The sequence below is a fragment of the Larimichthys crocea genome, chromosome XII (assembly GCF_000972845.2).
Source record: "Larimichthys crocea isolate SSNF chromosome XII, L_crocea_2.0, whole genome shotgun sequence".
Lineage (NCBI taxonomy): Eukaryota > Metazoa > Chordata > Actinopteri > Sciaenidae > Larimichthys > Larimichthys crocea.
The window spans coordinates 3,161,205-3,175,182 of NC_040022.1; positions in this window are offsets into that span (position 1 = coordinate 3,161,205).

Consider the following 13,978-nt stretch of genomic DNA (forward strand, 5'->3'; position numbering starts at 1 on the left):
GGTTGTAGTGACTTTGCGACATAACTTTAAAGATCAACGATTGCATAGGTTGCCAAAAACACATCACCCTTTGTTAGAACAATGTGGGCTCCTCTACATTTCCTCACATCATCACCATCAGTAAACTGAGGGACTGACCCGGCTCTCACTGCCCAGACAGAGGCTGTTTACTTGGGAGAGTTCATTGAAGAGTCGTCAGGAAGGACTGACCAGGTTGACGTCACTTGGTCAGATAAACTGACCATTTGTTTGTCATGGAGCTGAACTGGAAATATCTATTTACAACAGTTATAATACACTGACTTCCCCGGCTCTCACTGCCGGACGTTTTCTGGGGTGGAATGTGCGCCGAAGAGTCGGCAGTGAGGACCGACCGGGTCGACGTGATTTTCTTCTCATGAGTTGCTAAAGACAAACCCTGGAAATCTACGAAGACATTGTGCTGCTGATGGACGCTAACGCTTCATTTGCTGCTGACTGTTTTGTTGCTGGCCCTGACGTCGCAGCTCTCTTTCACATCTCACTGTAATGTTTCAGAAGTGCTGATGCACTGTGGACCCGAACCTCATGCAAGCAGCCTTTAAATAACTCGAGCCGACGGGTCGTCCATATCTTCTTTATTATTCTGTGTCTGTGAATAACTGGAGCTGGACGCCCTGAGATGAACTCGTGGCTTTGCTGTTTCCAGGGAACGAGCCGTCTGAACAAACCTCGCCTTTTTGTTTTTTCAAGAATGACTTCACATTTTTGTTTTCATCCTCCACCTGCTGGGAGCTCCACACGGGTTAACACCACCCTGCAGCTCCCCAGCAAAACACAGAGGAGGAGGAACAAACACGAGCCGCTCTGACCGGGTCCGGTCCACTTCAGGCTCAGCTTCACGTGCATCATGTGATCCAGCATGATCAGTGTACGCTGACTGCACACGGCTGTCCGTCAAACCCCGTCGCCGTGTCAACGCTGAGTTGGTGCTTAAAGTTAATTTGAAGTGAGTGTGACCGACTGCAGACAGGCTGAGTTCCTCCCACGCCTCAGTTCACTTCACAGTTAAACCTGCAGCACAGGAAGTTCTGTTACACAACAGCTGCTGCTGAGGGGAGGAACTCTGTTCTGATGTTTTTATGTAACGTGAGAACAAAGACGCTTCGTCACCAACAGACTGTTTACCTTCATTAAAACGACAGCAGGCGCTTAATAACCACAAAGACGTAGTCTCTGAGACGTCCCCGCAGACTGTCTAAAACCTGGACGTAGTCTCTGTGACGTCCCCGCAGACTGTCTAAAACCTGACTTCCCTCCTTTCAGACTGAGGCAGTGAGACGATGAGGTTTAAAACTCTGATTTCTTAATTGGTTTGTTCATTTAATTTCAGGTGTGACAGAGATTGGGATTAAATCAGAGGAAACATTTGAACTGATGCTGACAAAGCAGCAGGAAGGTGAAATGTTAAATTCCAGTTAAGATAAGAACAGGAGTCCTCCATATCTCTGCCATCAGCTGTTGTTGTCACGAAACCTTCCAGGAAGGTTCTGGCAGCGGTTCTGAGGTAAAGGAGGATTTGAATGAGATCCAAAACAGGACAGTGTGATGAATGAGGAGCTACAGGGACTCGGACTGCTGGGAATTGGTGTTCGAAAAGAAGGATTCTTACAAATAACTCAAGTCCCTGCAGGCTGTCAAAACGCTGAATCCATCCTGGAGCGCTTCATTCGGTCAGTATTGGATTTGTCAACGCATAATGTCATTGTCCTGCAGCGTGGGGCGGAGGGACGAGGGTAGGCTGGTTCTTCAGCAGCTAGTCCTGAATGTTTGTGTGTTTCTAACTTCTGTCTCAGACTAGAAAGCTCCAGAACAAAGCAAGCAAGCAAGTGAAGAGTGAACATTCAGCGTCCTCTTCGCTGTCTTCTGCTCTGCCATTTCGTTCATAGAAGCTGCTGAGCCCGTTTACATTGGACGTACACCCCGTCACCGCCTGAAAACCTCCTCTTCTTCTTCCTAGTGGTCCAAGACACTCCATTAGCTAACAGCAGCTAACAGACTGAGCTAACATGAGCTAACAGCAGCTAACAGACTGAGCTAACATGAGCTAACAGCAGCTACAGCTGTCAGCAGTTTACTTCACTGTCCATCAGAAAAATCGCAGCTGGCTGAGAACGTCTCACTAGATGCAACAAATATTCCTGTTGGGTCTTCTCAAATCTGCCAAAAAGAAAACTCTAAAACCGAGGTTTCCGATCTGAAACCATGAAAACCAACAAGAGGAAGGAAAACCTCACTATCACTATCTGAAGTAACAAAACACACATCAGAACCAGCACCCCTAAGCTAGTGAATATAACAGAAATCTTCTACTCGTCGTCAGTTTATACAGAACTAACTAAAGCCTGGCCCAGTCGCAGAAACAAACAAGGTAACCACTGTTAACATTCACAAAACGAACGAGGTGAGCTCCAGACACAAAGCTGAGCTAAGCTAAGCTGAGTTCAAAGGTCAGAAACCTGGGAGTGACCTCTGACAGGTTTGACAAACACATCAACAAGCCGTCACGACCTAGAGAAATCCATCCATGCCTTGATAAGCTCAAGGTTAGACTGCAATGCACTTCATGTCGGCGTCTCCCAGTCTTCCCTCAGTTGACTTCAACTTGTGCAAAACGCTGCTGCCCGTCTTTTAACCAACACCAGCAGACGTGTGCATATCACTCCTGTTCTTAACTGCCTTCATTGGCTTCCTGTCCTTTATAGAATTAATTTTAAACTTTTAACATTTGTTTTTAAAGCTCTTAACGTCCTCGCCCCTTCGTATTAATCTGAGTTTTTAACTGTCCGCAATCCTGGTAGAACTCTGAGGTCTAAAGATCAACTGTCGCTGGAAGTGCCCAGGTCAAAATACAAACACTGGGGTGACCGAGCGTTTTCCGTTGCCGCCTCCAGGCTCTGGAATCAGCTCCCCGTCGAGATGCGTCTTGTTTCTGACCTGGGCCTCTTTAAATCCAGGCTAAAAACTTATTTAGGATGGCTTTTAACACCCAGTAGTATGATGACACTTTTATCATTTCTTATTCGATTTTATTGTTCTTTATTGTTTTTATTCTGTTTGTTTTTACTTATTGAGCACTTTGGTACACTGAAAGGACTGTTGTAAAGGGCTGTATGAATAAATAAATTAAATAAATAAATAAAGTACATTCACAAAACACGAGCTGCCACGATGCTCTGGTGGCTGCAGTTCAAACGCCCGTGCTGGGGTAATTGGGCTCTGCGGATTGGCCGGTCAGGACAGGATACAGCACCAATCCCGGGCCTCTCGGCTGCCAATATCCGGCGGCATCGGGGCCACACCTCCTCAGCCAGGGTCCAATCACGGCACGGCAACTGCACACTTGGATTTACATAAGACTACACACACCATGATACACAAACAGAACAGAGACCCCCTCACTTTTTATTTCACCTCATTAACTGTGACAAATTTATCCATTCTGCTTCACTTATGATCAAACTAGTAACCGGCGTTAACGTGAATCAATAACATTACTAACTTAACTTCAGAACAAGCTGCTCACATTATGTTAGTATAATTTATCATTTTTGTTATATTTTTTAATTCTCACAAATTATTTTGACAAAAATTAATTTGGCGGACCTCCTGCAGTACATCTGAGGACCCCCTAGGGGTCGCGGACCCCTGGTTGAACACCCCTGACTTAAAGTATTCATGTTCTTTGTGATGCTCTCCAACAAGCCGGGCCAAACTGTGACAGCACAGGTAGATCTGATTCAAAACTGACATCACAATCACACATTTTAAACATCTTGCTTTAATAATCTGCGATGTTCAGACGTCAGTTCAGTGAGTTTTCAACAAAATGGACAATCACAAGTTTTTATTTTAAAAAGGACAACTTCCTCTTTAATGACACCAAACATGAGACGTTTGTAGCTTCTTAAACTGAGTTTGATTGAACACAGCAGCTCAGTGAGACGCTGTGCATGTTATCGATAACAATATTTTAATGGGTTGGCTTTTGTGGCGTCCCCCAGGGGTCAATTATTGGTCCATTGTTGTTTCGCAGCCTTTCTGCTAACTTACCAAGAAAAACCCTCCATCATTATGCTGATGACGTGTCTCCTTAACGTCGTCTCGTGCCTCTTCGTCTTACCTCTGTACTGACATCAGGATTGCTCAGTAAACCCTCTGAGTATTTGTAACACTTTGCAGTCAGAACATTGAAGGCTTGTTCCTTTATTTTTTGGTTATTCAGAAATCAACCCACCCGGTTAGCTCTCCAGCTAGTCTCAGTATGATTTCTCTCCCTGGCTGTTGATGAGACCCCTCGAGGTTTCTGCCGAATGAATGTGTTTGATTTCACAGTTTACATCATCGCCGAGCATCAAACCTCCCCGACACTCCGCGGTCTGTCTCTGCAACTCCACATGAGTAACAACACGACTGTGCTGAATACACAAGGGTTCCCCAAAATAACAAAGAGCAGATGAAGAAAGAGCTCCTGCGAGGTGGTAATGCAGCGGGGGGCGGTCGTCAGACGTCACAGCGCTCCGATGTCGAACAGTAATTAAATATGTGTTAAACTGTGTCAGAGATAACGTCCCATCCATACGTTACAAAGTGCATACATCAGCGCTCAGCATGGTTCCTCAGGGAACCCAAAGATGTCTGACTGAGTCCTGCCAGCAGGAGGCAGCGCCGAACTTTCAGAGTTAATGAGCGAAGACGAGGTGAACTTTGTACAGTGTTCAGGTCATAACGACACGCTGTGTCTAAAAACCAATCAGCAGCCTCCGTGACTGTGAAGTGAAGCCAACACAGGAGAGACCACGTCCAGGTTTTAGACAGTCTGCGGGGACGTCACGGAGACTACGTCCAGGTTTTAGACAGTCTGCAGGGACGTCACAGAGACTACGTCCAGGTTTTAGACAGTCTGTGTGGACGTCTTGGAGACTACATAAAGGTTTTAGACAGTCTGCTAAGACAGACAGTTTCGTCCATAAAGGACTAACTGAGTAGAAATGTTCCAGTTTAACATCCATGTCTTCCTGGCAGAGGTGAAAGCAGCTTCACATTAATTAAAGATGTTTTTTTTATTCCAGTGTAATTTCTGGCCTGAGATGGGACACAATGCTTCTAACTGTGTCGGCTCTGCGGGGCTCCGAGTTATCGTGCAGTGACTTCATTGTAAATGTGGAGCGGCAGCACTTTATTCTCAGGGGCAACTCAAGGAGGTGACCGGGCACCTCTCCAGCTCCTCGTCCTCCCCCACGCTGTCCTGTGCTTCGAGCTGGACTTGAACCAGCTCAGCTCCCGAGCCAAGTCCCCCGTGGACTGAGCCACTGCCGCCCAATTAGCTGGTAATTATGATTCCAGCCCTGAGACTCAAACTGTCGTCATCGATGCCAAAGGCTCTTTATTACGTGAAGCATCTGATCGGTCTGAGCAGTGAAAGTGATCTTTCAGGTATTCTTCATGTTGCGGAGTGCTTCCTGTCTGATCCAGTCATCTGTCCAGGCCTCATTCATGACGAAGCTACGAGCGCCTCACACAGCTGATTAAAACATTTCTGGAAATGTCGCCGACGCTCACATGCAGGAAGAGACTCACGCAGAGCCGGGAGGTGTTGATGATGGTGTGAGGAGCAACAGGACGGAGCTCTGCATGTGCTTATTAATGAACTAACATATTTCAGATGTCAGACATCCGTTTGCTGGGTTTCATTTGGAACACATGCTCGATGTTTCCCCAGACGATGTGCTCAGAGCTCTTCACTGTGAAATTGGATTTGACTTGTTGAATTAGTTTCATGCTGCGGGTCTCCGCGCTCACTCAGAGGCTGTTTGTTCATCAGACAGGTAGTTTTATTCAAATGCTCGTCAAGTATTTCCATTTATACTCCACCGCATTCATCTGACAGCTGTTGTTCAAATTCTGCAGCTGAATAAACTCTTGTGGGTGGCTCATGATTCAAAAAGACTTAACCTCGACGAATAAAAATGTAACTAATTACATAAAGCAGTGTTTGGATTCCTGCTGGGGATGTTTCTTTATTGCCCAAATTTAGTCGGGCTCAGCGCTCGTGGATCGGTGTCAACATACCGTGTTCGTATCTTCTGGTCGTGCCAAACTCTTTGTGAAAAGCAGTGACCATCTGATCTCAGAGACTCCGTTACACTTTGGTACCTTGGAAATATTCCTTACCCCGAAACCCACCGGACACGTCTCGATGTGCATCACTGTTTTGTTCCGTCTTGCATCGACTTCAGGAGTTTTTCAGAAGTGTTTTCTCCCTCCAGACTTTGTTGACTTGCTCAGATTTGCTCATCTTCCTGGTTTATGTTCTTCTAAACATGCTTCTACATGTGGAAATATGTACGTAGTTCATTTGTTTGCGCACACGTGGCGGCGAGTCGATGGAATTTGGAGGTAGAAGATCTTTAAGGCTGCAGAAAAAAATACTCCCTTCTTATTATCCCAATCTACTTTGTTTATGTAACAGAAAATCTCTTTCAGTCTTCAAATGTAAAAACCGGAACAATGGATTTTTACCATGTAGACTTTCATGTTTTTTAGTCTTTGCATCCATCCATGACCTGAACCTGAAGTCCAAGTAATCAGAATACTCCACAGACCTCAGACTGTCTAAGAACTGGACGTCATGTGTGTTGCCTCTCTCAGAGTTTGGATCCAAAGTTTGACTTGACCTGTCTGACTCTGTTATCTTGCTACTTAAAGTGACTTCCAGCCTCTGCAGGTCGTCTTCCAGGTCGTCTGTGCTGAAGGTTTTCCGGCAGGTTAAGCCTCTCCGTGACCTCCTTAAGCTCTTTTCAGAGGCACCAAAAGGAAGAACCGGCTGTCCTCAAAGAAATCTGTCCCCGTCAGGTCTCCACTGGACGTTCAGTTACTTCATGACTGCAGATGATATCAGAGGGTTCAGAGGCAGAATAAACGACCTGTGCGACAGCTTAGTGACATCTAGTTTCTGATTACAAACCCCTTGCCTCACCCTCTCTGTCCTGGAGCCAGTCTTAGTTTGTCCTTTGTGGGAGTTGATTTTATGTGCACAGGTTTGTAACTTGTGACTTTTTATTGAGGAAAATCGAAGAACTAGAGTGTCGGATGTAGTGACATCTAGTGATGTAGTTGCTGATTGTAACTCCCTCGCCTCACCCTTTCCTCCCTATGGGGGCCCAATGTGGAGCCATTTGTCTGTTCTGGGAAACCATAGAAACATGGCAGACTAAATGTAGTCTGAAGTAAAAAATATTCATTATGCTGAGAATAGTTATTGATCGATGGAAGCAGCATGTTTTATGTTTCATGTTTTTCATGAGCAGTCTGAATCTTAAAGGTATGTAGTCACTGCAACTGTTGAATAAGTAACGAGATCGAAGAAGAGTTCAGAAGGAGTTCAATGCTAAGACACTTTTCATCGCTGCAGAGGAGCCAAACAGAAAAGGAATATTTCTTTCTCAGTCGCTGTCGACTCTTCGGTGAACTCTCCCCTAGAAAACCCAAAAAATACAACTTCCTCTGTCCAAACATGTGGCATTTCTAGCTTTTTAAATACAACAACAAGAACAAACGACAGTAGAACTACAAAAATCGACCAGTTTATGTTTGGGAAAAGTGACGTCGACCCGGTCAGTCCTCCCTGTCGACTCTTCGGTGAACTCTCCCCCAGTAAACAGCCTCTGTCTGGGCAGAGAGAGCCGGGTCAGTCCCTCTGTTCACTGATGGTGATGATGTGATGATGAACTCGGTTGGTCAGGATCTCCCAACACAACCTGACAGCTTCCAGAAGATTGTAAAGGCCGGGGACACAACCGAAAATCATAGACATCAACGTAATGATGGATATTTCTGGTTCTGGTTGTTGATGACGACTTAAACAAGCTCAGGACACGTGTTTTTCTAACATTTAACAGGCTGCTTCTCTTTATATCTGTTCTGTTCATGCAGCCTCGTGAGTCTCTTTAGAGATGAAGAACTGATGTAAACAGACAAAACATCGATCTTGAGACAGAGACAAGCTCCTCGTCCATGTCTGTCTCTCTGTGTCCTGAGTTGACTCTGTAAATTCGACAGAAACTCATTCAGAAGTTGAATTTTCTGCTTCGTGCTGCAGAGTCGAACACAAATGATGAAAAATCCACTGAAACATTATAAAGTTGTGATGTGCTGCCTCGTCTTGTCCTGTCCTCCAGCTCTTCAGTCTTTTGATCATCTTAGGTCTTTGACTTAATGTTGAATCAGAGCGAAAAGAAAGAGACTCACTGCAGAGAGACGAAGAACACGAGCTCAGTCCATTTGAGATTCAGCTCAGTGAACTGGATGTGAGGTAATAATAATTCACTCTGCTTTTCTGTTGTGCTTCATTGTAATTAGTGTTGGTGAACCCTGATGGGGTCCTGACGGTGTTTGCTGTAATAAATATTTAGTTTGTTTTCATTGTTATTTTTATGGAAATCTGCAAAGTCTGGACGACTCATCTGTATTACAGAAACTTGTAACTGAGATGAGGAAAAACAAAAGTCTTCTGTTAGGACATTTCTGAAACTGATGAAAGTTTCCTTTGAATTCAACCCAATATCAGATCAGTGAAACTGAGCGCGCTCCAGGAGGCTTCACGGACTAAACTCTGATACTTCATGAACCAGCTTCTACGACCGAGTCTGACTCAGTTTTTATTACAAAACAGGCGCAGGCAATGTAACCAGGCTCAGCAGCTTCTATGGACATGATGGCAGAGGAGAAGAGAGTGAAGAGGACGCTGACGGAGGAAGCTAAGAAGAGAAAAGGAGAGAGTGAGCGAGCAAGAAGCCGCCGGACAAGAGTAAATGTGGGACTGACTTTTAGTGGTTGGTGAGAGCTTGGTGAAATAAAAGGCTGAAAGACAGACGCCGAGCTGGGCTGACTGCTGCTGGACTAGGCAGTGAGATCAGCTGCTGCTGGGGACCTGGATGATGATTGGCTGTTTGATCAGAAGTAATGTAATCAGAACAAATACTCGAGTACAGCTGAACATATTTACCACAGTGACCCAAACATGAGTAGAAAATTGCTTCTGTAAAATGACTTTCAATCAGCCTCACGTCACATGAATAAGTTGATATTTTTGAAGTCATCCAAACATATTTAATGGATCAGTTCTTCATATGATGCCACGCGATGATCCCGATGATCCCGATGACCGCGGGGGCAGATTGTCTTTTTGTTTGACTGACAGGCCGGCCTGTTGACGCAGCAGCGCACTGTAATTACACTGCAGGAGAAGCAGCACTGTTCTGATAAACTGAGCTGAACTCGCTGTTAAAATTCAGCAGATACATTTAATTTGACAGGCTGGGACTCGATGCCTTTATATTCCCAGCATCGCGTATCTCTGAGCAGATTTTCAAACTTTCTTTATTGCTCCTCTGTTAACTTTTCCTCGCCTCTCTGTTGAGCTGAATCACAATCTAAGATGGTATATGTGAGTAACATCCACCAAACCTCACAAACAAGAAGCCTCAGAGCGAGGCGCGTCTCGAGAATCCTCTACAGCAGAGTCACTTCTCCTTAGAATCACTTAAACTGTGTGGACATCCAGTTAATTGGCTCAAGAGATGGACCGGCCTCACCACAGCTCCTCATTAATGCTCCTTCAGACTGATCAACAACAGAAAAAACTTCCCCAACCACGACAACATCGATGCTTGAACTCAAAAATAGCTGCACAAAGAAGTATCACGCAAGGCCATGCCGTTATTCAGAATAACAACACAACCTCAGTGTGATATTTCTTATAAACAACAACAAGTTCCATTGAAGAGTTAACAGTAACCCCGAAACCTCACCATGCACGTCTCCGTCACGTCGCGTTTGTTCTGTTCCGTCCTGCAGTCCGTCGACTTCAAACCACCATCAGCGTTTCAGAAGCGTTCATCACCTCCAGACTTTGACTTTCATTTTCCTGGTTCATGTTCTTCTAAATATGCTACGTACTTCATTTGTTTCTCTTTTGTCTGTTTTTATGACCAGCAGTTTGCACGAAGGTGTTTTATTTTGAAAATCCACCGGATTCTCTATGAGTGGGGGCCTGCTTCTGGGACCGGACCACGGTGGAGCCGGTGGAGTTTGATACATTGACGGACACGTATCGCTGCAGCAAACGTGGCGCACACGCAACACTACGCACCTGCGTCCGGTGTAATCGGGGGGTAAGAAGTGACATGAGAGCTCGAAGGAGCTTTAGTTTGATGCAAACTGCTCAGATGTTTATTTAACGTTCTACAGAAGCATAAGTTTGTCTGACGTTGTCTGATTGTTAGTTCTTGGTTTTGATGACTGGCGGTGGCTGATCAGGTTTATTATCAGCTGATCAACAGCAGGTTTGTCTTTGGTACAATCTACGATACGTTAATGTAACGTTAATATTAGAACAGCTGTGAAGTGATACATGCAGTTACAGGTCTCAGTGCTGAGCTGAAGGATCACCTCGTCTGGCCTGCTCCTGCACACTTTGCCTCCACATTAAACTTTTAGCGACTCCGTCACTCTGTGGCTCTGCAGGATTTTTACCTTTAGCTAAAAGCTCCCTGAGTGTTTGCTGAAGGCTTGTGAACGCAGCCCTGCAGGTGGAGCAGTAAAGGTCACCTCGGTTTAATGCAGCTGATGTTCGATGATACACGAAACGACCTCGGTACGTCATTTCCTGCTTAGATCATAATCAATCCCACAATCCTCTGCTTGTCTTCAGGTGTGAGACTCCGTCAGTGCAGTGGGTGTAGGAATGTGTCCTGGGTGGAGCAGCTCTCAGCTGGTGTTCCCCGTGCACTCTCTTGTAGATAACTTCAAACGCTGCTTTGAAATATTAACCACATAACTTGGATGCAGCGTTTATTCGGGTGGAGGCCTGGCAGACTTTGATGCTGGAGCTGTTGGAGTTCTGCTGTGGAAACACAGAGGCGTCCGTTAACTTCACGAAACGACGTTTACAGCCGAGGAGACAAAAAACTCAAGTGCAGTGACACAATATTTACATCCTGTTAGATCAGCATATGTCCTCAACTCTCTGTGATTTACAGAGTTTCCTGATGGACAGTGAAGTAAACTGCTGACAGCTGTAGCTGCTGTTAGCTCATGTTAGCTCAGTTTGTTAGCTGCCCGGGCTGTTGGGGGAATGCTGACGGTAAGTGGAGCTGCTGTCGTGCCAGAACAGGAGCTGGCCGATGTAACAGGCTCAGCAGCTTCTATCAAATCTAATCAAAAGTATCAATCAGGCTGATCTGATCTGAATGGAAGCTCTGGAGATTAATTGTTTATATGTGTGACTAATTATTTTTTTAAACTTATTGAAATTTGATGTTTAAATATGCAAATGAGGCATTATCTCATGCTAATGTGAAATAAATTGTGTCACAGAAGAAAAAATGGAGCTTTGAATGAAAACATGTTTCCCGTCGTCTTCTCACTGGATCGTCGTTCGTGATGATGAGCGGACGCGACGGCGTCGTCACTTTCATTTAATGACATTCACTCTCATTCATGAACCGACGACTGAGCGTGTGAGCGGGTCGGAACAGCAGAACTCCAGCAGCGATCAAGCATCAGACTCCAGCAGCCCTCCCCAGCAGTTAATCCTCTTGATAAACGGCGTGAGGTTAATATTTCAAAGCAGCGTTTGAAGTAGTTATCTACAAGAGAGCGCAGGGGGAACACCAGCAGAGAGCTTCCATTACAGAGGACAGATTCTTACAACCTCCCCCGGAGACCAGAGGCTGATGATGGTCTGCAGACGTGGAGCCCTCCCTGCAGGTGAAAGATCAAACCTCACACCTGCAGCAGCACTGCAGAGAGAGACTTTCATTAACGCTGTGAATTCTGTTTTTTTATTCCTGCAGGGCGTGACTGTTACATGCAAAACAGAAAGAGAGCGGCGTTCCCGACTCGTGTCCCGAGGACGTTCTCATGCGTCCTCACACCAACGTTCGCCGCCGCGTCATCGCCTGAAACAACCTTTGCTGAAAAGCTCCACCTGCGGCCTGATTTAAAAACTTTCTGAGAATATTCTCGGAGGTCTGAAGCCCAAAAAAGATTCCTGTCGAGTTGCTCAGACTCTGAAATGATTCATGAAACTTCTCACTTTAATCTCAGGGAGGAGGCGTGGTTGGAGAAATGTTCACTCTGTGACAGTTTGTCAAAAGTTTGTCCTGACAGACTAACTGATAACATGAGTGAAGTAAACTGCTGCCACCTGTAGCTGCTGTTAGCTCAGTTCTCACTTTGTTCACTTTCATGATGGAAACATTGATCAGTACTGAAGCGCTAAGGTTCTGCTGCTGTGTTCACTGTTAGACTGGACACTGCCGGTTCAGAGGTTCTGTTGCTGTGTTCGCTGTTAGACTGGACACTGCCTCTTTGTCCTCACAGAGACAATCCCAACAAACAAACAAACAGTCTTCATGCTGTTAGGTCGACTGTCAGCGAATCAAAGAAGCCTAGACAGGAGGACCAGAGTTTTCCCTCTTCATGAATCCATCTTTCACTGTGTGTGTGTGTGTGTGTGTGTGTGTGAGAGTGTGTGAGTGTGTGAGAGAGAGAGTGTGTGTGTGTGTGTGTGTGTGTGTGTGTGAAGCATTTTTCTGCTGCTTAGTTCATTTTCTGACGTCTTTAACTCAAAGCTCGGCTGGTTCACAGCTTGTCGGACAGTCATACATATTTGTCATGACTGCCCTTGAGAATGAAAAATGCTGCATGAATATGGACGCTCGTATGTTTGATCGATGCTGAGGCTCGAACGTCGTCTGAACCCGACACACGTCCAGTTTGTTTCATTCATTTCTATGAAAAGTGTCTGAGACTGTTGAACCTGTTTACGAGCTGATGATGCACCGCCTGTCTGAAGTCTGACCTCACCTGACGACAGGCTGTTCCATCAATCTATACTGAGCTACACAAACAACAGAAATACAAGAAACACAGGGAAGGATACCATAGATGCTGTTAGCTCAAGTTAGCTCAGTTTGTTAGCCAGGCTGTGAGCTCAGAGTGTTAGTGTTTGTACCACAGGGAAGAAGAAGAAGAAGAAGAAGAAGAAGAGGAGCAGTCAGCTGCTTCTACGGACATGATGGCAGAGGAGAAGAGAGTGAAGAGGACGCTGACGGAGGAAGCTAAGAAGACAAAAGGAGAGAGTGAGCGAGCAAGAAGCCGCCGGACAAGAGTAAATGTGGGACTGACTTTTAGTGGTTGGTGAGAGCTTGGTGAAATAAAAGGCTGAAAGACAGACGCCGAGCTGGGCTGACTGCTGCTGGACTAGGCAGTGAGATCAGCTGCTGCTGGTGACCTGGTTGATGATTGGCTGCTGGGGACCTGGTTGGTGATTGGCTGCTGGGGACCTGGTTGATGATTGGCTGCTGGGGACCTGGCTGATGATTGGCTGCTGCTTTAAACGGTTTAATTACAACAAAACAAATCAAATGTTGAAGTTTCTTTTTTAAAGCAGCTTCTTGTTGGATGAAAAGTCTTTGTAACTCAGAACACTTTGTGCTTGGACTCCCTGTAGCTTCGATCGCTGTGGTCGTCTGGTCTGTAAATGATTTCTCCAACATCGACTTTTTCCTGGAACACAGAGAAAAACTCTGTCCCGGACTTTCTGCATTGACTTGGTGTTATTCTGAGGACACGTTTGAAGATCATGCTCTATAAATCTATCATACAACTTCCTCTGACTGTATCATTGATATGCTGCTGGATGCAGAGTCTGCTCTTCATTAGACCAGTGAAGCTGCTCATCGTTATTTTCTTCATCTGTTTGTGTTTTGATTGTTTTTGTCAGAAATAGAGTTTCCAGAGTCTGAGCTGATGTCTTCACATTTCTTGTTTCCTTTGAATATATAATATATATTTGGACATTTGGTCAATTTTTAATGATGTAACAAAAAGGAATCCAGTCTCTTCTGAGAAGCTGGAAACTTTGCAGAAT